Source organism: Biomphalaria glabrata, chromosome 4 (assembly GCF_947242115.1).
Source record: "Biomphalaria glabrata chromosome 4, xgBioGlab47.1, whole genome shotgun sequence".
Classification (NCBI taxonomy): Eukaryota; Metazoa; Mollusca; class Gastropoda; family Planorbidae; genus Biomphalaria; species Biomphalaria glabrata.
Window position 1 is genome coordinate 649041 of NC_074714.1, and position 23234 is coordinate 672274.

The following is a 23234-nucleotide window of genomic DNA, read 5'->3' on the forward strand; positions in this document are numbered from 1 at the left end:
CTTTAAATCTATAAAATCTAGCTCTGAATCATAAAGCTAGAAGTGAATTTGAAAGTAAAACCATGAATAGTTTAATTTTATATAGCAGCTTATACTATATAGACCATATTACACTATACTCTAAGCCCCATCTACTTCACAATCTAGCTAGATTTATAAAACTAAAACTAAGAGAGAGATTCCAGAATCTAAGTAGATCTTCTATTACATCTAGAATTCTAGAAATATAATCTATACCATATATCATATATAATATACTCTAAGGCCTCCACCCTAAACTAAAGACAGTAAAGTAGAATAGTAGGCCTTATAGTATATTCAATAATATTCAGTATATTGGCTATATCACTATCTATATATCTGTCTCTAGAGTCTATCTAGATTCTATCTCTATCATTAATAATCATATCTAGATCTGACTAGAGATCTACTAGTAGTAGTACTACTACTAGAAGTCGATAATTAGATCTAGATCTAAGACTGACTAGTCCACTAGATAGATCTAGATCATAGATAGTTCATACTGATCATAGTAGATCTAGTAGACTAGATACTAAGATATAGAGACAAGATCTACATCATATTATAATATACATAGAGTAAAGTGCGAAGTTCGAAATTATTAAGCCAGCAGGCAGGAATTTTCATGTTTGGATTTTTATAGCACCGTAACGGTCTGACCTATGAAAAAACTGATGGTATCTCTGAATTTCTCATCCTTTTTTCTATAAAAATAGATCTAATTTAATGTATCATTAGGCTTAGTTAAAATTAAATAAATGAGTTCTTAGTGACACTCTCATCTGATCTGACTCTAGTCTAGAATCTAGCTGCTAGATCTAGCTACTAGCTAGATGAACCCTAGACGATAAGAAAAAAATTTGATGCCACATTGTGTTCTAACAGGTTAATTTTGGAGACATTATATTTATGAGACATGGATACAATAACAAAAAAATATATCAATACTAATACAGCTTTAACATTTCAAGAAATATAAGAAGATGAAAAAAGACTTTAACACAAGTCTTTATTAACTGAGGTGGAAGGGATAATGGAAGTTATATAAAAAAGTTAACCAGGATAAATATAATGGGCAATGCTGATGAGCAAAATTGAGCATTGGTAGCTTCTACCATCTGATATAGAAACTTGACTATTAGCCAAATAGAACACTAAGATACTTTCAAAGAAGAAAATTTTTATTTTATTTTATTTTATATGTTATGAATGTGGCTGTGGTTATCAATGTAGGCGTGGTGGTGACATTGGGTTCTTGTTACAAATCACAGAATAATGAAATGACGCTGGGTGTAGCAGACACAATAAGTTTAATATAACACCACATAGTGAATACACCATACAATTCGACCCAGGAATGGTCAGTATTAATCCAACAGTAATATACGAATATCACAACTTAGTACTTATTCTATAACCAACTACTTTAAACATCTAACTCTACTGCTTATATCTTAAGTGACTCAATACAAGTGCTTGCTACAAGATCTCTATGTGGACTGACTGCCTTTAACTCTCTGGTTCACCTAAGGTCAAAAGTGTTCACCTTAGTGCAACATGGGTTGTGAATAAGATTCACAATATGGAATTAACATACACAATACAGAATTAGGGTTTCTACTCTATGGCACCAACTTTGAGGTGGTGACATTACCTATCACCCCCCTTTTGAAAAAAAATTTTGAAAAAATTTTTTTTTAGCTTGACGACATACAATTGCAGAGTTCAAATAGAACTACAAACTTGCAATAAAATATATAATATGACGGTGTTACACAAAATATTTGCTGAATCAAAAAAATTCATACAAGGGCAAAATTCTCTAATTCATCATATTCTTGTAAGGCAATTCAAATAATTCTCTGAGTCAAATACTTAACCTCTCAAATAATTCTTTACATGTAGTTCTAATATATACATCAATGTTCAAATGTGTTCAATATTTACAAGTCTTTTCATAATAATATGTGCAAAGTGTGACAAAAATTTCAATGACAATCTCCTATGTCACAATGTGAAAAATTAATACAAGTTTTTATTCACAATATCTATTTATAAAAAAATCTTTGACACTATAGCAATGTTAGAAGTCTTTTTTTTTTTTTTTTAACACCAATAGTACAATATGTACAAATCATGTAGAAAATGTTACAAGTAAGTCTCAATATGTAAGTGATAAGTATAGAAAAATTCAAAATATGTGTCAAAATTCAACATCAAATTGATTAATGATCATTGTTACAAATTCAATGTATCTGTTTACTTCAATATGAGGTTTGATATCTCCATAAAAAATTGTTGTGCATTAATATTACACAAGTAAATATGTATAATTCAAGTATCAAAATATTGGATCAAAAGTATCAACATGAAATCAAAGTAATAAGTATCCCTCATAGTGCTTGTTACATGCACCTTATGTTTCAATTAAGTATTTCTCCATATGACAGTTCAAATAATTTGTAGCTAGTAATGGCAAAAGTTTAATGTTACATTGTTTATCAAATAATTATTGTGTACAAAGTTCAAAAAACTCTTTTGTCAAAAAAGATTCAACTGAGAAAATGTGTCAGTTGTGATACAATCTTTGAGTTTACATTGTTCAAGCATATATATACAAGCATAACATCATAATGGTTTTAGTTGTATTTATTTTAATCTGTTGTGAAAAAATGTGTAAGTCCAATTTAAAAGAATAATATCAAGTTTTTCTTTCAGTACTTGAAATATCAAAAAGTGTGTTTACAAGAATCTTCTTGTTGACATCAATGATTGTTACAAAAAATATAGTCCATAAGAATAGTTTGACAAAAATGTTTTCAAAAAAATACAAGTGTATGTCAATATTTCATTACACTAATTGACATTGAATAAATAAGTTACATTATGAATCAATCTCCTTTTTCAATAGTATTGAAAAATGTGACTAAGTTATATAATTGTGATAAATGACATAGTAAAAAAAATTCCAATCTTGTTTACAATAGCTGTAGAAAAAAATTTTTGTCCAAGTTGTTCTCAATACAATGAGAAAAAATAATGTTTACATTGCATGGAAAAAATTAAGCTAGGTACTGAATAAGTTGGGAAAAAAATCAATATTTGTTTACATTGTTGAGTACAAAAATGTTATTCTTGTTGACAAAAGAATGTGAAAAAAATTGTTGGTTACAATGTAGTAATCAAATTCCAAAGTTTGTTTACAAATAGAGTTTTTTTTTTTTTTTTTAAAAATGAAGTCTTAGTTCTAGTTCAATGTTTAAAAATAGTACTCAATGTTTACAAAATAATGCTCAATGTTTACAGAATAATGCTCAATGTTTACCAGATGCGATGTATTAAGTCAACAACACTGATATTAATTGTGAGTCCCTTAATTGGTGTTCCATATATTTTATGTAATAACTCTTTGTAATGGCCAAAGTTTTTTATTTGTACCCACATTGACTCTCCAAGTTCTGGATGTTTCCAAACTTTTTTATATCCAAAATCACAAGTTATATCCTGTACTATTTGAAAAATTTCTTTCTGAAAATCAGAATCAGACAGGTCATAAAACCATATTGTTTTATGTATTACTGGCTTTTGATGCACTTTAACTTTTGGATAAGATCCAATAATTACTGGACTGATAGTATTTTCAAGTACTACAACTTTTATTTTCCCTTTTATAAATGGTGATTTGATTTCAGCTATGGCAGTTTTACATTCTATCTTTCTAGAGTTTGGTAAGGTTACAATGGCTATATCATTCAAATAATCTTCTTTTTCTACTACATTGGGCTCTACAAAAGTGATTGTGGATTCTTCATCAACTATGCATACAACATCCTGATAATTGACTTCTAGATCATATACTTCTATCTGTTTGCTGTTTTTAAATGTCAAGGCTAATATTTCTTCTGTTATTATTATTTTAGGTGAGCTAGTGTTAATGTCATTTTGTATTTCTTGTTTTTTAGCTTTATCTTTATCATCTATTTGTATTTCATCTGTTTGTATTTCACTATCATTTGTTTGTGTGTTAATTGTTTGGCAATCTTTATTTAGTTTAGATGCTTCTGTTAGCAAATGAGTTTGACATTCTACATCTATTTTATTTGCATTTGTAATTGACTGTTTAGTTGCTTCATGTATACTGACATTGTTGTAATCATGTGAATTAGTAGTTGATGCTAACTCAATGTTTTCTTGATTTACACTATTAGCCCATTTTACTAAGGCTTCTTCTGACAGTTCAACTATGTTTTCTATGTTCCCTATAATTAGTTCTTCAGCTGGGTTGTTCATTACTATGGCTTTGTATTGACCCGTGAACCATGGTGATTCAATGAAAACTAATGCTGTTTCACATACTTCCCATAAGTCTTTATTCGCATAAGTCAGTGTGACTTTGTCTTCAAGTATCTGTTCAGGTTTTACTAGTGATTTCTTTACAATGATTGAGGTGCAGCCGCTGTCACGTAATGCATATACCTTAATGCCATCCACATAGGCAGGATACACTTTTAATTTGGCTACCTTTGTCTGTATATATGCTACTGTTTCATATTCTATTGGTCTTTCAGTTGCTACAGCTGCTATGTTTTGTCTGGTATGATTGGTATTGTGGTAAGTATGTTGTCTATCTTGAAATTGATCTCTTCTAGACATTCTGTTGTTTTGCCATCTTCTGTTTGTTTGATGTGATCTACTGTTAGTTGGACTGTAGCTTTGCCATGTTCTTCTGTTATATTGTTGTTGATAGGATCTATTATAGTTAGGACTGAAGCTCTGGAAAGTTCTGCTATCTCTTCCATATCTATGGTTTCTATTTACATGTTGCTGTTTTTTTGATGCCATTCTCTTTCTGCACTCTGCTTTGGTGTGACCCAATATGCCACAGAAAAAACATTGTATGCTCTTGGCATATTTAAATTTATTTGTAGATCTTGGATGGTTTTCTGTCACTGTTGCAGCTACATTGTACAACTCCCTTTTGTCAATGGTGATGTTTGGGTGGGAGTCCTTGTATGTTGTTAAGTTTGATATCAATTCAGCTTCATTTTTTATTTTTCTCTCCTTCAGGAATGAGAATGCTGCATCTGTAACATTAATTAGCACATTCTCAATGAGAAAGAAATCTAAGATCTGTTTGGGGTCATCTAAGTTGCAGTTTGCGAGTTGTAGCCACTTTGTCATGTTCTGGCGCATGTCATGTATTGTTCTTTTTAAATCTGCATTCTTGGCTAGTTTTATTTCCCTAAAAAGTTTTCGATAGTGCTCCTCCGTTTTGCCAAAATGTTCAATTAGTCTTTGTTTTACTGTGTTGTAGTCTTTTCTTTGCTCCATAGTTAGTGTGTCGATGATGTTTAGTGGTTCACCTCTTAGGTTAGCTAGAAGTTGTTGAGCCATTTGTGCACTATTCATATTTGCTGTTTGACAGATGTATTCAAATTGAATAATGAAATTTTCCAATGTGTCTTCTTTTGGGTCAAAGTTCCTAAATTTGCTATGATACTGATGATGAGATGAAGTTTGACTTGCTGAATTGTCTTTATTTTCTTTTGCTAGTTTTGCCATTTTTTCTTCATGTTCTTTTAATTTTATTTCATGCTGGCGTTCTTTTTCTTTCTCTAAGTTTTCTTGTTCTTTCTCTCTCAGTCTTCTTTCATGTAGCCTTTCTTCCCGTTGCTTGTCTTTTTCTACTCTAATTCTATCTATTTCAATTTTAATGAATGCAGCTCTATCCTCTTCTTTTAACTTTAGTTTATCCACTATCTCTATTAGTTTCTAATACTCAGCCATTTTCAAAGATTCAAATTAGTAATATAGTTAATTAATAGATATGTGTACACTAGGTAGTTGTAAATGAATATTGTACGATAAATAATTATTATAGCTCAAATAGTAATTGCAGGTAATAGTAGATATATATTTTGTGCGAAACAATTGAGGTTATGAGGTATCTTAAGTTATTCTTGGTACTTTGTCTAGTTCGTAATGTAATACTTTACTGATCAATTATGTGATTATGTATTTTTAGTATCTCCACTTGCAATGTAAAAATTTATTGCAACAAGTAATTCACAATTATGTGAGCCTTATTAGTCTGATAAATAGTGATCAATGTATCAATAGTATCAAAATAGTTCAATGTGCTCAAAGTATATATTATATACAATCAATCTTGTCACAATCTCAAATCAAAATATATCCCATAGTGTATCAAGTGTGTAGTGTAGTGTTGATAATAATACAAAATAGGTTGAAATAAGAAGTAAAATAAATATATATATCAATAAGTAATTAGACAAACATAAATACACTATAGATACTAAACAGTCTGCTTTAAAGAGACATTACAAGATAGTAGAAATAGTAGACAAAAGAATTACAATGAGAAATAACTATGACGCAAAAGAAAATTCAACAGATGTAAACAAGACAATATCAATACAAGAGTTTAACAATATGATAGATACTTGACGAAATACAAACTTAACTAATACAGCTATACGATCAAGTATTTACTTTATCTAAAGAGTCCCTACCAATACCTGGATGCTTACTTGAAAAAAAATATAAATGCTCAGACTCAATAGATAAATAAATTTAGTCCCTAAAGTCAAATGTATATATAAATACAAATGTAAACAATGAAAAAAATTGTGGTGTAGTTCAAAGAGAACTAATCAATATTCATTAATACTAAAGGGTAATTAAAGTTACTTCCCTTAAATATTCACTTGATGCTTGACTTGTACATAAAGTTCCGGTGATGCTCCACATAAAATATGTCCACAGTACAGTTCATAAGTAATCCACTTGCTAAATCCGCAGCACAACGGTACAGTTCATAAGTAATCCACTTGTTAAATCCACAGCACAATGGTACAGTTCATAAGTAATCCACTTGTTAAATCCACAGTTCATAAGTAATCCACTTGTTAAATCCACAGTACAATGTTACAGTTCATAAGTAATCCACTTGTTAAATCCACAGTTCATAAGTAATCCACTTGTTAAATCCACAGTACAATGTTACAGTTCATAAGTAATCCACTTGTTAAATCCACAGCACAATGGTACAGTTCATAAGTAATCCACTTGTTAAATCCACAGTACAATGTTAAATGATACGGTACTCAAGTCCTTGAACAATAGTAATCCATTTTCATACAGTTGCTGAAACAAATATAAATAACTAAAAATGACCTTAGGTAGTGACGACAAGAGAGGTCTAAGAGTAAGAGCGCTCTCTTATTAACTGTGCTGTTAGACAGCGACAATAGGAGTGTGTCATTAGAATTATGACGAGCACTCGATGTAGATGATTCTTGAATATGTCAGCTACTTCGACTGACCATATATCAGCTGTCTTCAAACGATGACTTGAATGACTTGTAGTACTAGATTTTCACCCACACCGGTTGTAGTATCACGGTTGTCTAGTTTCACCCACACAGGCTGTAGTATCCAGGTTGTCTCAGCATATCATGTTTGATCTCTTTCGCTTAGGATGTTAAAGTAACTTTGAACAATGCTGTGCTCCTAAAGCTATCTCAACTGGTGTAAAAGTAGAACCACATAAATCAGGCTTCCAGATAAATGACACTTAGGACAGTAGTCAACTGGAAAAGTTGAAAATACAGCTCACACAGGAACAGTTCAAATTGTTCAGTTCATCACAGATGAAAAAATAGCTCGCTAACGGTAACTGTGTCATGGCAGGTCAATGTGACATGTAGTAGTAGCTCTAGATACCAAGTGTGTAGTCAAAACAATTTAATAAATTCTAGATTAGTTGCAATTCATGTAAAGTTCAATCTTGAAGTACAAGTTAAAATAGTAGGCACAGTTAACTTTCAATTTCAGCTCTGTTTTCTGTTAGTAGTGTTAGACTAGCTGAAGATAATAATAATGAATAATGTCACTCTTGGATCACGTGAATCTCACTTGAAAAATTGTGTGCTGGTCTCAATAAATGTAGATCTAGGTCATCTCTATAATGTTGAATGTGTCGCTGAACGACCAAATGAGAAAAATAGTAGAGTCTATAATAATCAGGTTTTAGCTTTCTTGCTCGTTGAGTGGCGTCATGATTTGTGTAAACAAATATTTTTTAGAGTTACTTTTTCATGTGTTAACTAAATAGTTCACTTGCCAACTTCAAAAATATCCGTATAAATGTTACTGTAAGTAACTGTAGTATTAAAATACTTCTGACAGCAATAGAAAAAAATTCTTGACTTGTTCCTCTGGTGCTCATAAATCCCTTAAGTTAGCAGTTCTGACTTCTGACATCATAAAATATCGTTTGCTGACACTTCTGACACTATAAATGCTGTTTGTGGACACTTCTGACACTATTAAATGTCGTTTTCTGACAATAAATGACTTGCACTTTGGACACTTCTGACACCATAAATGTCACCGGTTTATTTTATATGTTATGAATGTGGCTGTGGTTATCAATGTAGGCGTGGTGGTGACATTGGGTTCTTGTTACAAATCACAGAATAATGAAATGACGCTGGGTGTAGCAGACACAATAAGTTTAATATAACACCACATAGTGAATACACCATACAATTCGACCCAGGAATGGTCAGTATTAATCCAACAGTAATATACGAATATCACAACTTAGTACTTATTCTATAACCAACTACTTTAAACATCTAACTCTACTGCTTATATCTTAAGTGACTCAATACAAGTGCTTGCTACAAGATCTCTATGTGGACTGACTGCCTTTAACTCTCTGGTTCACCTAAGGTCAAAAGTGTTCACCTTAGTGCAACATGGGTTGTGAATAAGATTCACAATATGGAATTAACATACACAATACAGAATTAGGGTTTCTACTCTATGGCACCAACTTTGAGGTGGTGACAGTACACCACACTCAGCTCCATAAATAAAAGGTACACCACATTCAGATCCAGAAATAAATGGAACTCTACTCTCAGATCCAGAAATAAAAGGAACTCTACTCTCAGATCCAGAAATAAAAGGAACTCTACTTTCAGATCCAGAAATAAAAGGAACTCTACTCTCAGATCCAGAAATAAAAGGAACTCTACTCTCAGATTCAGAAATAAAAGGAACTCTACTCTCAGATTCAGAAATAAAAGGAACTCTACTTTCAGATCCAGAAATAAAAGGAACTCTACTTTAAGATCCAGAAATAGAAGGTATCCTACTCTCAAACCCACTTACTGTTTATTGTGAAATGCCATGGAAAGAGACTGAGCTAGTTTCAGAGTCATTTTGTTGAAGTCCACTACTTGTGGAGGACATGGCACAAGATAAAACAGTTTTTTACATGAAAAGAAGGTAGTGAAAGAACAGGACTAAATTTAAAGACTTTAAATAAAAGCATTAATAAATGTTAATTTATGGGTATGATGCTAAATAATTCTGGACATATTTTTGTTTTTGTTATTAAATAATTTGGTCTTCATTATTTTTTTGTTCTAAAAAAATTCATGCCTTCCACTAGATCAGCCAAACCTACTCAAATACTTAGATCCACAATGATAGAGGCCCATATCTTACTCCATAGGCTAGGTCCTACAAGTGCTTCTTCTTCCCTAGTGCCAGTAGAGAATGGAATGGCTTGAATCAGCCAGTACAGGAAACCCAACCACTTAGCAGAGTTTAAGTCACAGATTAACATAAATGACTAGAAATGTGATGAATGTAATTATCTTCTTTTTTGAGATAACATCTGTAATCTATACAATATGATGTAAATCACTACAGTCTGTAAATGTCAAGCAGAGATTAAGAGTATTACTAAATAAGAAGGTTAATTAACTTAGGACATTTTATGAGCCCAAGAGACAGTCTCTGGATTTATCCTAAGTTAATCAACTTGACATACTTTTAGATCAATTATTTCAGACTCTTCTAAGAAAACAAGCTTTGAAATTGATCCAGTTCTTTTTTATTTTCTTGTCTATGTGTTGATTCTTTTAGCAATCTTTAAATCTGATGACAATAATTTATAATTATTAATTTGATATTTACCTGTGTTTAACTGTTGTGGTCAGCTTTATGTCCAGAAGAACTTGAATCATATACCTCTAGGTTGTCCACTGACTGGGTTCTGTAGATAGCAAATGGTACTTGCCTACCTGTCGACATAAGTCTTCGTACAGGTGACCATACATCTGGTACTTCCTGACAGTAGCTTTCTTCACTAGAATCTGGGGATAAAAAGTTCAGGGATTTTATAAAATATATTCAGGCATGACAGATAACAGCCATGGACCTAGAGTTGTTGTTTTTTAAATTTGAATCAGAAAATTTCCTAATCTCAGGATTCCCTTTGAGTATTTTTTTGTTGAAGAAATTAAAGACGGATCATTATGTTGATCAAATGTCACCTACATCAGTAACAGGTTAAATAGCTAGCTAGGGAAACTGTAGGCATAAATAGTCAAATTAATGAAACATCGATATAAATGATTTGCATAACCACAAGGACGGAAGAATTGATGACGCGTGGTGGTTGAGTGCATAAGCACTAGGGTCCTGGGTTTGAATCCCAGTGAAGACTGGGAGTTAGAATTTCGGGCACTCATGAGTCCACACAACTCTGATGGGTACCTGACTTCAGTTAGGAAAAGTAGAGGCGGTTGGTGCTGGTCACATGACATCCTGCTCTTTAACCATCATCTGCCCTATAGATCACAAGGTCTAAAAGGGGGGAACAATAAATCCCATCTCCAGTAGAACAACCTTGATGCCGCCTCCAGAGAGAGTTAAGTATATTTTAACTACAAAAATAAGGAATTTAGAAGGAAAAATTAGTGCCCCTTTCAATTAATAAATGACTAATGCTATATATAGTAACTTTGACTTTGAATAGTCATAAAGAATATTGGTTAAGCTAATTTTTATATAATGTAGGTTTGAAAATATTTCATTGGTTGAATTCAAACTTGAATTTTATTTCAAAATGTATGCAGCCTTTGAGTTTGTTTATAGTTCAATTACTCATCACCGCGGAAGCGCATAACATATATCACAGTACTGTAGTCTGGACTACTGTCTTTTAATGTTGCCATGTCTGGATCTGCATCATCAAGCTAGAATTTTATACACTCTAGATTAATACTTGGGCTTAACCAGGATTTGTTTAGGTCAGAGTGAATAGAATAAACAAGAAATAGACTCATCTGAGTCACAAGAAAGACAATGCCTATTCCAAAAATATCAACGTCTAGTCTTTCACCTCAGAATCAGACACAACAGAATGAGACAACATATGTTTCAGAAGCTAAAAATTGGAACTATCAAAATCTGCCCATGTGGAGTATCACCAGAGAATGCTGATCATGTCCTTCAAAACTGCATACTTTATCAAGAGGCCCAATCAAGACACTAGCCCCAAAACACCCCTATAGAAAGAAAACTATACAGAGAACTCCCTGATTTTTGAAACCATTGCGCAGTTCATCTCACATATTGGTCTAGTCATCTGAACACTCCAACATAATAATGAGAACAAGGAAGAAGTTTTGGTGATGTGCATTGAAAAAGGGGGGGGGGGTAAATTGTACTTTTTAAAAATCTATAACTCATTAGTTATTAACTTGGGGAAGTTACCACCTTCTACTAAGCGCGTCCCCAGGTGGCGGATAGAAGAAAGACCCTTAGATATAAGGGTTAGCTGTGAATAGCAAATAAACAGCCGCGGACCAACTGGTTTGCAGTCATGGAGGATGAGATGAAGTATTCCAGTGGTTAGAATATTTACTAAAAACATCTCAGAAATCCATGGAAATGATTGCAAAAAGCGAGTATAGGGCGCTCTAACTCTAAACCCGGGTAGATGAAACTCGTTAGCTAGGGATAGCAGTTCATCTAGGAGAGAAAACTCAGAAAATAAACACTTGCTGCCTTGCAGATGATCTTGGATGATCAAAGGCTATGGGAGCACACCCAGAAAGAAAAGCAGGCTGAAGTCGGAGTCAATGGGCCTCCTGGCGCATAACATTGACACGCAACCTCATCTATGTTGGAGTTCAGTAACCATTCTAATAGATGTGGCGTCCTGCCTGTGGAATCCCGCTGCGCAGGTAGGGGGCCGGGCTCTCCGCCTCGAAGGAGCAGGGACAAGAAAGTAAATACTACTGGCCAACACTCCAAGACCAAAAGTCTAAAAATCTTAAATGGAACGCAGAGGGCATCCAAAAGAAAAAAGAAGCTCTAAAAATATTTCTGCATGAGAAAGAAATTGATGTAGCTTGCATCCAAGAAACTCATTTGAACAGTAATCTTCTTTTCTCCATTAGAGGCTACACCTGCATCAGACAAGATAGAGAAATCAGACCCAAAGGAGGAATCCTAACCCTCATTAAAAATGACATCCCTAACACAGACATAACTATGCCCAACTCCTCAGAAATAATGGGAACTAAGCTAATTCTCCCAGATAGAAATATTAATCTATTTAACTGCTACTTCCCACCAGACAAGGAAATCGAGATTGACCACATACAAATACCTGACCAAGAAGACTGTCTAATCTTAGGAGATATGAATAGTCACTCTCAGAGCTGGGGATACCCAGACCTAAATGCCAGGGGAGAAGAAATTGAAGAATGGCAAGCAGAGAACAGACTTATCTTGCTTAATAAACCAACCTTTTTCTCAAGAGCCTGGCTAACATCAACCACTCCAGATCTAGCCTTTGCAACTGACAACTTATCCAAAAAGTGCACCAGAGAAGTTGCAGACCAGCTAGCCACCAGTGACCACAGACCCATATTGATCAGTATCGATACCTTCTTCAAAATATCAGAAAACTCCACCATCCCCAGATGGAACTACAAAAAAGCCAACTGGCACCTATTCTCAAAGCTCACAGACCTATACACAACTTCAATAAACTGCAAATCAAATCAGGTTAATAAGTCATTCTCAGCTTTCTCCAAAGCAATCCTCCTAGCAGCTAAGGAATCAATTCCCAGAGGAGCAAGAAAAGATTATATCCCCAACTGGTCTGATCACCTTCAACAACTCCACACTGCCACTATTGAAGCCAGAAACACAGTAGAAAATAACCCTTGTATAGAAAATAACATAAATCTAAAAGCAGCTAACGCAGTTTTCAGGAAAAATTACCTTTCCGCCATGAGGAAAAGTTGGCATGAAAAAACAGAACAACTAAACGTAGATAGAGACGGCCACAAACTCTGGCGTATAGCCAAATGTCTCAACCAGGAAGAAAACAGAACAACTCCTATAGTAAAAGAAAAGGACAACAAACCCCTGAAAGGCCAAGAAGCAGCAAATGAATTCATTAAGTTTTTCCAAAGCGTAGGACAAATACAAATTAATGAAAGTAGAAATAAAGATGTAAGCTCAGAAATACAAGATAAAATTAAAGAAAACAATCCAGCTTACTCCTTGGAAATGACCACTAATCTTAAAATGAAGGAACTAGATGAATCCCTAAAAGTCCTCAAACCAAAACAAGCCCCGGGCCCAGACAAAATATCTAATGACATGCTTCTTAACTTGGGTCCTCAAGCCAAAAGAAAACTGCTACAAATATTCAATGCTAGCTGGAAATCTGGCAGAATTCCAAACATCTGGAAAAAAGCCATTATGAATGATACCTATACTAAAGCACGGCAAACCAAGAAATAAACTGGATAGCTACTGTCCCATCAGCCTCACTAGCTGTACTTGCAAACTGATGGAAAGAGTGATAAATAGAAGGCTGACATGGATCCTTGAGTCAAATAACCTACTCACTGAAGCCCAGGCTGGCTTTAGAAAAGGCAGATCAACAGAAGATCAAATCGCCTTCATCACACAAGAAATAGAAGACGGCTTTCAAGAAAAGAAACCAACAACAATTGTGTGGGTTGACTTAGAAAAAGCATTTGACAAAGTCTGGGAACAAGGTCTCTTGCTCAAGCTAATCCAGCATCACATATCCCACAGAATGTACAACTGGATAAAGGAATATCTAAATAATAGAAAAGTCTTAGTTTGCATGCAAGGACAAAGAAGCCACACAGTGGGTATAAAAAATGGCGTCCCCCAAGGAGGAGTCCTATCCCCAACACTGTTCCTAATATTCATAAACGATCTAAATCAAAACCTACCAAGAAAAGTTAAAAGCAGCATGTATGCAGATGACCTTGCCTTAATTAGCACAGAAGAATATGTAGGAACATCGAAATTTCGATTACAGGATGCTCTCGATAAACTCAATAATTGGTCCAAAGACTGGGGCATGTCCATTAACACAAAAAAGACAACATATACCATATTCTCACTGTCAACAAAACAACAAACAATAAAATTAACATTAGATAAGGAAGCTTTAGAAAAAAATGACAGCCCTACATATCTTGCAGTCACCTATGACCCGAGACTAACCTGGAAAAACCAAATAGATAAAACACAGAGTAAAGGCATCCGGAGACTATCCCTCTTGAAAAAATTAGCTGGCACAGATTGGGGAGCTAATCACAACATCCTGAAAAAGACTTATACCAGTTATGTAAGACATGTACTAGAATATGGTGCCACAGCATGGGGCTCGGCAGCCCAAACCAACCTAAGAAAAATAGACAAGGTTCAAAATATTGGTTTAAGGGTAATGACAGGAGCAATCAAAACAACACCCATAAGAGCTATGGAGGAAACCGCTGCCCTGATCTCTCTGGATGAAAGAAGAGAAATAAAAATCCTTTCCCAATTCACTAAATTGGAAACCTTGGAAAGGCACCCACTCAGAACAAAAATCCACAAAACTGGCACAAAAAAACGTCTCAAAAGGACCAATTTCATACAGGAATCTCTAAACCTAAAAAAGAAACACCAACTTGAAAAAATTACTCTGGAATCCTCGATACACTATAACGAATCTCCACCCTGTGACGAAAGCCCTCTTCCTACTATAAGGGACCATATTGAAAACATAAAAAGAAAATCTGATTACAGACCAACAGAGCTCAAGGAAATAGTGAACTGTTTTCTACATACCAATTACCCTAGCAATCAGTGGATCAGAGTTTACACGGATGGCTCATCCCATAAAGCCACCACAAATGGAGGAGCTGGAATACTTATCGAATGGCCAGATGGAGGAAAACTAGAAAAATCCATTGCAACTGGAGAGCTCTCTGACAGTCACAGAGCAGAAAGGGAAGCACTAGCACTAGCTGCTACCATGCTAGCAAATCATCCAAGTTCCCCTCACAGTCAGATTGTCTTGCTAACCGATGCAAAAACAACCCTCCAAAGCTTGCAAAACTCTGATTCCTCTTATATTAAAAACCTCAGAACAGCACTTACAAAGCTCAACAACAACAGCAAAAAAACTGTTATTCAATGGATACCAGCCTATATACAACTAGAAGGAAATGAGAAGGCTGACACACTCGCCAAGAGTGGGAGAACTAACTCTCAAATAAACTTTGCACTTTATCCAGAAGAAATGAAGAAATTAATTGTAAACAAAATAAATGAGAAATGGACGAGCTCTCATCCAAATCACAAGAAAGATGAAGCTTACTATAAGCTATCCCGACAAGATCAACGTCTAATCTTTCTCAGGACCGGACACAACAGAATGCGACAACACATGCACCGGAAGCTCAAAATTGGAGCCAGTGAAATCTGCCCATGTGGAGTATCACCAGAGAATGCTGACCACGTCCTCCAAAACTGCTCTCTTTACCAAGAGGCCCATATAAGACATTGGCCCCAAATCACCCCAATAGAAAGAAAACTATATGGAGAGCTCCCTGATTTGGAAACCACTGCGCAGTTCATCTCATGTATTGGTCTAGTCATATGAACACTCCAACATAACAATGAGAACGATGAAGAAGAAGAAGAAGAATTAGTTATTAAGAGTTACGAGCAAAGTAATCATTCTTACAAAAAGTTGTCAGCTTCATAAAGGAGGAATTGTCTTTTTTTTTTTTTAAACTTTTTTTTATGTTACTTGCATACTTAGAATGAGAACAATAAACTGACCTAGACAAGAATAGTGAAAGAAAGAGGGACAGAAGGAAAAAAACAAGAGAGACTTAGAGTGAGGACAATGGAAAATTCAAGCTAAACTAAGAAACAAGACCTAAAAGACAGTGGTCTATGTCTAGCAGAATAGAACAAACTAAATGTTGATGACTAGCGTGTGCCTGTGATAAGTCAGCTACTGGAAATAAAAAACAGACTAGCAGCAAACACCTAAACCTTTTGCAACTCAACATCTTAGGCCTACAAAACAAGACAACAGAACTCCAACACATACTCAAGAAGCATGATATACACATAGCGCTATTGCAAGAAACACTACTGCCCAAGAAAAAAATAAACATCACAGGCTACACACAGTACAGATGCCTTTGCACCAAATGCCAGGGAATTATGACCCTCATAAGAAACGACACACAAGCCACAGTAAAACAAATACAGAACAATACAGATATCGACATGCAGGAAATACTTCTTTGGAGAGGAGGAACAAAGTACACCATCAAAAACTACTATAGCCCACCATCATCAACAGCAGAAATAGACATACAACTACCACACTACACAAGGACAATAATAGCTGGCGACGTCAATGCACACACACCTTCCCTAGGCTATCCACACTACAACAAGCGTGGCAAAGAAATATAGGATGTAACAAATGCCTCTAACCTACAACTTCTGCAAAAGAAAACTTCACCTCCAACTTTCCTCCACAGAGCACACAACACAACTAGCAGACCTGACCTAACTTTTATCTCTACAGACATTACCGACTCTTCTAAAATAAAAGTACTTGAAGACATAGGTAGTGACCACAGGCCTATACTCCTCAATATTGGAACGCCAGGTAGATACCAATCCAACAAAACAACTAGATGGAACTATAAAAAAGCTAACTGGGCAGCTTTTTCACAAGAAACAGACACAAGACTATCAAGCATAATTGACACAGACGTCAAATCAACCTACACAACTATAGTCTCCAACATCTTACAAGCAGCAAAAAAACACATCCCTCGAGGCCAAGTTAAGAAATACAAACCTTTTTGGACACCTGAATTAGATAAATTAGTAAAAGAAAGAAACATGGCCAGGAAGACTATAGAAAAAAAACCTACTAGAGAGAACAAGACAACCTACAACAAATTGACAGGGCTTATAAGATACAAAATTAAAACAGAAAAAAAGAAAAAGTGGATCACAACATGCGAACAACTAGATCTAAACAAGGATGGTCGAAAGGCCTGGACCCTTCTGCACCGGCTAGCAGGAAAGAAACAAATAACAAACCCCCAACCTATAAAAGGCACTGACGACATAATAACAGAAAACCTTAAAAAAGGCTGAAACCTTCAATAAATATTTTGCCAGCATTAACAAGTCAAAGCCAAGAAAACAACTGGACCAGGCCTTCAGTAATATCTTAAAGAAAGAAGAAAAAGCTCCAACAGTCAACTGTCAGATCTTTGACACTCCCTTCACTCTACATGAGCACAATACTGCCCTAAAAAGCCTCAAGTCAAGAAAATCCCCTGGACCCGATAAAATAACAAATGAAATGATTCGGGGACTAGGACCACAGGCCCAAAACTGTATACTTAACTTTATCAACCATACATGGAAAACTGGAGACATACCACAGGAATGGAGAACTGCAAACATAATACCCATTTTAAAGAAAAATAAACCACCTGGAGACTCAAAAAGTTATAGACCAATATCTCTAACATCCAACATTGGCAAAATGGCAGAAAAAATTATCAATAACCGACTTTATTGGTGGCTAGAAAGTACTTGCTCACTCCACAATGCACAAGCTGGCTTCAGGAAAGCAAGTAGAACAGAAGACCACCTCTTTCGTTTTATCCAGGACACAGTAGAAGGGTTTCATGAAAACAAGCACACTACAGCAGTATTTATAGATTTGCAGCAAGCCTATGATAGAGTGTAGAGAAAAGGTCTATTTTTGAAGATGAAAAAAATGGGCATCCATGGAAAAATGTACAGCTGGATCAGGGCATTCTTAAAAAACAGAACCATCCAAACCAGATTCGAAGGTGTCATCTCTAGTAAAAAAAAGTTTGGAAGAAGGACTACCACAAGGTTCAGCCCTTAGCTGCACTCTCTTTCTGACCTTTTAATTTGGACTACAGAGAAATATCCAGTGCTGACTAGATCCAAACTAAATAGAGCCCTCACAACTATCTCCACATATTCAAAATTATGGAAAATGGAAATAAACAAAGAAAAGTCAGTTTATTCAATCTTTAGCCACAGCAACAAAACAGCAAAAAGAAACTACATCCTAAAAATAGACTCTCAGCTAATAAATAAAGAAGAAAATCCAACATATCTTGGTGTAAAACTAGACCAAAGACTGTCTCTAAAACACTTTATGTCAGATTTAAAAGAAAAGGCATCACAAAGATTAAACATAATAAAACACCTAGCAGGAACATCCTGGGGAGCTGAAAAGAAAATCTTAAGACAGTTATACACTGGATATGTCAGATCTGTAATGGATAACTGTCTCTCCATACAAGTAGCTGCCAACAAAACCTATCAATCATCATTAGATACAATCCAAAACCAAGCCTTGCGGCTAATTAGTGGAGGTATGAGAACTACTCCCACAGCAGCCTGTGAAATAGACTCCAATATTGAACCTCTTAAGTTAAGGCGCAACAGAGCAGCATTAGAAGCTATTGAGAGATACAGAAGGTTGGAGGAAATATAGGAAAAACAACCAAAAAAAAGCAAAGGACTCTGATCCAACTTACTGACGAACTAGCCCTAAAACACCACCTACCCAATAACAGAGAAAAAATTACCAGGTTTTCAAACATTACACCCGGACTAAACTACAAACAACCAACCATCAAAACACATTTACTAAATAACACCTTAACAAAAGAATCAAATCCACTGGAGCTCAAAGTAGGCACGCTTGAAACAATCGAAAGCTATCAAAAAACAGCTTTCCATATTTATAAAGACGGATCGGCTTTCAAAGCTACCATCAATGCTGGTCTTGGTGCCTTCCTGGTCTTCCCTAAAAATAAACACTTTGAGATAAGCGCACCCTGTGGCGATTACTGCTCAAACTTCCAAGCCAAAATTGAGGCAATTACCATAGCACTTCAGACAAAACAAATTATATGAAGGAGTGCAACCACCATCAGATATTGTTGTCTTTACAGACTCTCAATCTACTCTGCAAGCACTTAACAGCAGCACCTCAAACAGCCCAAGAGAGTTGACAACACTCATTGTGATAATCCACCAGATGATATCAAAATTAAATATCAATATCACACTACAGTGGATCCCTGGACACATTGGCATCATGGGAAATGAAAAGGCAGATAAGCTATCAAAGGCAGGTTCATCTATGGAACAACCAGATAGACCTGTTAACTACCTCACCCTAAGGTCAATGTTAGTCAACAATCACAAAGAGGAGTGGCTCAACCAATGGGCATCAGGAAACACAGGCAGAGCCATGTACAAAGAAATGACTACGCCTAACAAACTGGACAGTATTAACCTCCTCCCCCGCAAAGAACAATCTACAATTTTCCAACTAAGAACAGGACACACACCACTATTAAATTACCACCTGAAAAAATAAACTCCACACAACTACCCCTTTGCAGACACTGCGCCCACCCCTTTGAAACCGTAAACCATATCCTCTTTGAATGCCCCTCCCTAATCCACCTAAGGCAGACACTACTTCCACTACAGCCCAACATAACCAACAGCACACTTTTTTTCCTTGGCAAAGTCTGCAAAAGAGCTCACAGCTCAGCAGCAATAAAGCTGGCTAGAAGAAGAATGTGAAAAGTGAAATAGAACTAACAGTATTGAGATATGTGCCTGTAAATGTGCAGCTATTTAATAAGCTTTGTTTATTTTTAATTTTGCTTGTTACATTTCTTTCTTATTAGAGGCTCAATGTATTGAGAAACTATATTGTGATCTTATATTTCTGTATTACAACATTGTTTCTTTATAAAATCAACTTGTCAGGATGTAACCTTATAAATTGAGAGCTTTAATTCATTCTTCTTCTAGCCACATTTTTGTTGCTGAGCTTTAAGCTCTTTAGCTGCCCACTTTTCCTCATTTAGACCTTGTGATCTATAAGACAGATGATGTATAGGTCATCTGTTTCTGTGGCCCACAGTTAATGAGGGTATCATGTGGCCAGCACAATGACCAATGGCCTTTACATTTCCCCAACTATTTCCAGGTACCCATTACAGTTTTGTTGACTCAGGAGCGCCCTTAAAATCCTGAAATTAAAAACCCAGTCATCACTCAGATTCAAACTCGAGACCCCTCAGTTTGAAAGCCAAGTGCTTTACCACTTAGTCACCACAACCTGTCCCATAGAAAAAAATGTGCTGTTTACTTTTTAGCTGTTCTACACTGCCATACAGTCTTGGTTATTTTGTGGTAATTGGTTCTGTCTGCGATGAATTAACTTCTGTGAAATTTCCTTTATTAATTCACTATTGTGTTTATTATATTTCTAAGTAAAAAGAGAGAATGGTGTCAGATCATGTCTCAGTGGTTCAAGTGTAGTTACATAAATAATTTAGTGCTCTTGCTACAAGTCTGAAGCATAAAATTGAAAAAATTTCAGTAACTCAATGAAGTCTCATACAAACTAGAAAATCTTCATGAATTTTATTTTTATTTAATGTACATAATCCAGCTCAGGCTTTAGAACAGTCACAAAAACAGTGTTTCTTGTTTTAAACACCAAAGAGTTGTTTTTTTTAATATTTGGCATGTTCAATAGAAGTGGAAGAAAGAGAGAAAGAAAAATATTGTGGGATAATAGGTTGAACAAATTTGCTTCTTTAATTCTTAGTTATTTTTTTGTTGCCAGTTTCAACGTGACGCTAAATGCTGAAACAATGAACAATGCATACATATAGCATATGTGAAGCACTAGGGTCCACATTTTTATAAGAGAAATTAGTGAATTATATAAACACAATGAGGGACTGTAACAAGCAGGGCAATAACCAGTAACCCCAGAAACAGTCTTTATATATGCAATATATATATGCATCATTCAGTTTCGAAGTGAGACTGCAATCTGTGTTTTCAGTTAACCAGGAGATTATTGCAAGCTTCATTCAAAGACCAATGTCTGAGTACCACTCATGGAATCAAAGTTTTAGACAGTCGTACTTACATGAGGTTGAGTGAAGAAACATGAAGTCAATCTTAAAAAGAAATTTAAAACAAAAATCTAACATAAAATGGAAAAAAATCTTACAGTCTGTACTTTGTCTTGTGTTAAACGAACAGCCAAAAGAAGCAAGCAAAAGCTTCATCAGCTTGACACCACATCAGGTCCACATCTTTTAGTGCTGATCCCTTGATGTACATGACTCTATCAGACCTCTATTAGAAGACTTGCTTACTGGTTTCCAACTCACGGGGACACAGCAGAATTACATCTCTATTCTTGAAAAAAAAAGATATATAAGGTTAAGCATTCTGATAGCTGAATTGAACATTTTTAAGTTTCTTGGGTTAAATTTTTTCTTTACAACTAATTAAGTTTTCAGTCCAATTTCTTTTGAAATATAGACAAATGGTCAACATCTTAACAAACTATATTTATTACAACTGTTTCTTATTGCTTTAAACTCAGATCTCAAAAGTGAAGTTTAGGAGATAGGTACTTGCAATCTATGAGAGATGATATAAAGCTCTTCTGTTTATGTGGTAATGGTTAACAAGGGTGTCATGTGGCCAGCAAATGACCAACTTATTTCAGGTACCCATTAGAATTAGGTGGGTACCCCCTTTTGCCAGCACTGCTGAGGAAATGTATGTATTCCTATTCATTTTTGATTGATAAATTCTTAAAGTACAATGAGTAAAGAAGTGAATACACTTAAAATAAAACCAAAACATTCCACTTTAATTTTTGGCCTAAAGTGACACTTTTTGTCACCAGTACTGGAGAAACACTTATATTATATATATAAATATATATATAACATAGTTCGTCCATCGTGGTTCAATGATGACCACTTTGTCATCCAGGGGGCTGAGGGCTTTGCACTGGGGTTTTATGCCTCCTCATGTGGCTGGTGAGACCTATGTGAGCCCGGAATATTCGGACGCACACTGGGCAGGTTATTCCAGCTGGAGCTAGTGTCGTTTGCCTTGCTTTTCTTTTCTGGCGTTTTTCTTCTGCCAGCGTTGTTCTTTTTTTCTCAGCAACCTGTGCGCCAGTTTTCACAGCGCGACGCCATGATGCTCTGTCATGTGCCTCTGTCTCCCAGGTGCCTGGGTCTATGCTGAACGCCTTCAGAGAAGCTTTGAGGGTGTCCCTGAAGCGCTTTCTTTGACCACATTGCAAGCGCTTTCCTTCGCTTAGTTGGCCATTCAAGAGTCGTTTAGGGATGCGGTGGTCTTCCATTCTGTAGATGTGACCTGCCCATCGCAGCTGGGACTGCATCAGGATTGTGTGGATGCTTTGCAGACACACTCTTAGAAGAACTTCTGTATCTGGTATTTTGTCTTGCAATTTGACATTTAGTATTTTTCTGACATGTCATGTGGAAGTGGTTCAGTTTCTTTGCATGTTTACTGTACACTGTCCATGTTTCTGAGGCATAGAGCAATGTAGGGAGGATGACAGCTCTATAGACCCCTAGCTTTGTGTTTGTGGTGAAGCCACGTCTGTTCCAGACAGTTTTAGACAGTCTGCCATAGGATGCACTGGCCTTGGCGATACGCAGATCGATTTCACTATCGATTTTTCCATTCCTGGAGAGTGTGCTGCCAAGATATGTGAATTTGTCCACTGCGTTTATATCCTGTCCATTTATAGTGATGCTTGGATCCATGTAGGCTTTCCCAGGAGCAGGTAGATATAAGACTTCAGTCTTGTTCGTATTGATGGTAAGGCCGAAGTCTGAGCATGCTCTTGAGAAGTCACTGTCGATGCTCTGCAGATCGTTTTCAGAGCAGGCATTTAGGGCACAGTCGTCAGCAAATAGCAAGTCTCTGATTACTGCTGCATTTGTTTTTGATTTTGCTTTAAGCCGCCTCGGGTTGAATAGGCCACCATCAAATCTGTATGATATATTTATCCCGTTGTTTTCTCTATTTGTGAATGGATCTGTCAGCATAGCGGAGAACATGATACTGAACAAAATAGGTGATAGGACACA

At 35.6% G+C, this 23234-nt stretch overlaps 1 long non-coding RNA gene across 8 annotated transcripts in view; it reads right to left on the reverse strand.

Annotated features, from left to right (window-relative positions):
* Nucleotides 1-23234, reverse strand: part of LOC129925833 (uncharacterized) — a 44581-nt gene that overhangs the window by 8402 nt on the left and 12945 nt on the right. For all 8 annotated transcript variants that reach the window (XR_008777534.1, XR_008777533.1, XR_008777529.1 and 5 more), the window contains 2 exons: nt 21320-21510; nt 10039-10217 (listed from right to left, as the gene is read on the reverse strand). This is a non-coding gene — a long non-coding RNA (uncharacterized LOC129925833). The remainder of the gene's footprint in view (nt 1-10038; nt 10218-21319; nt 21511-23234) is intronic.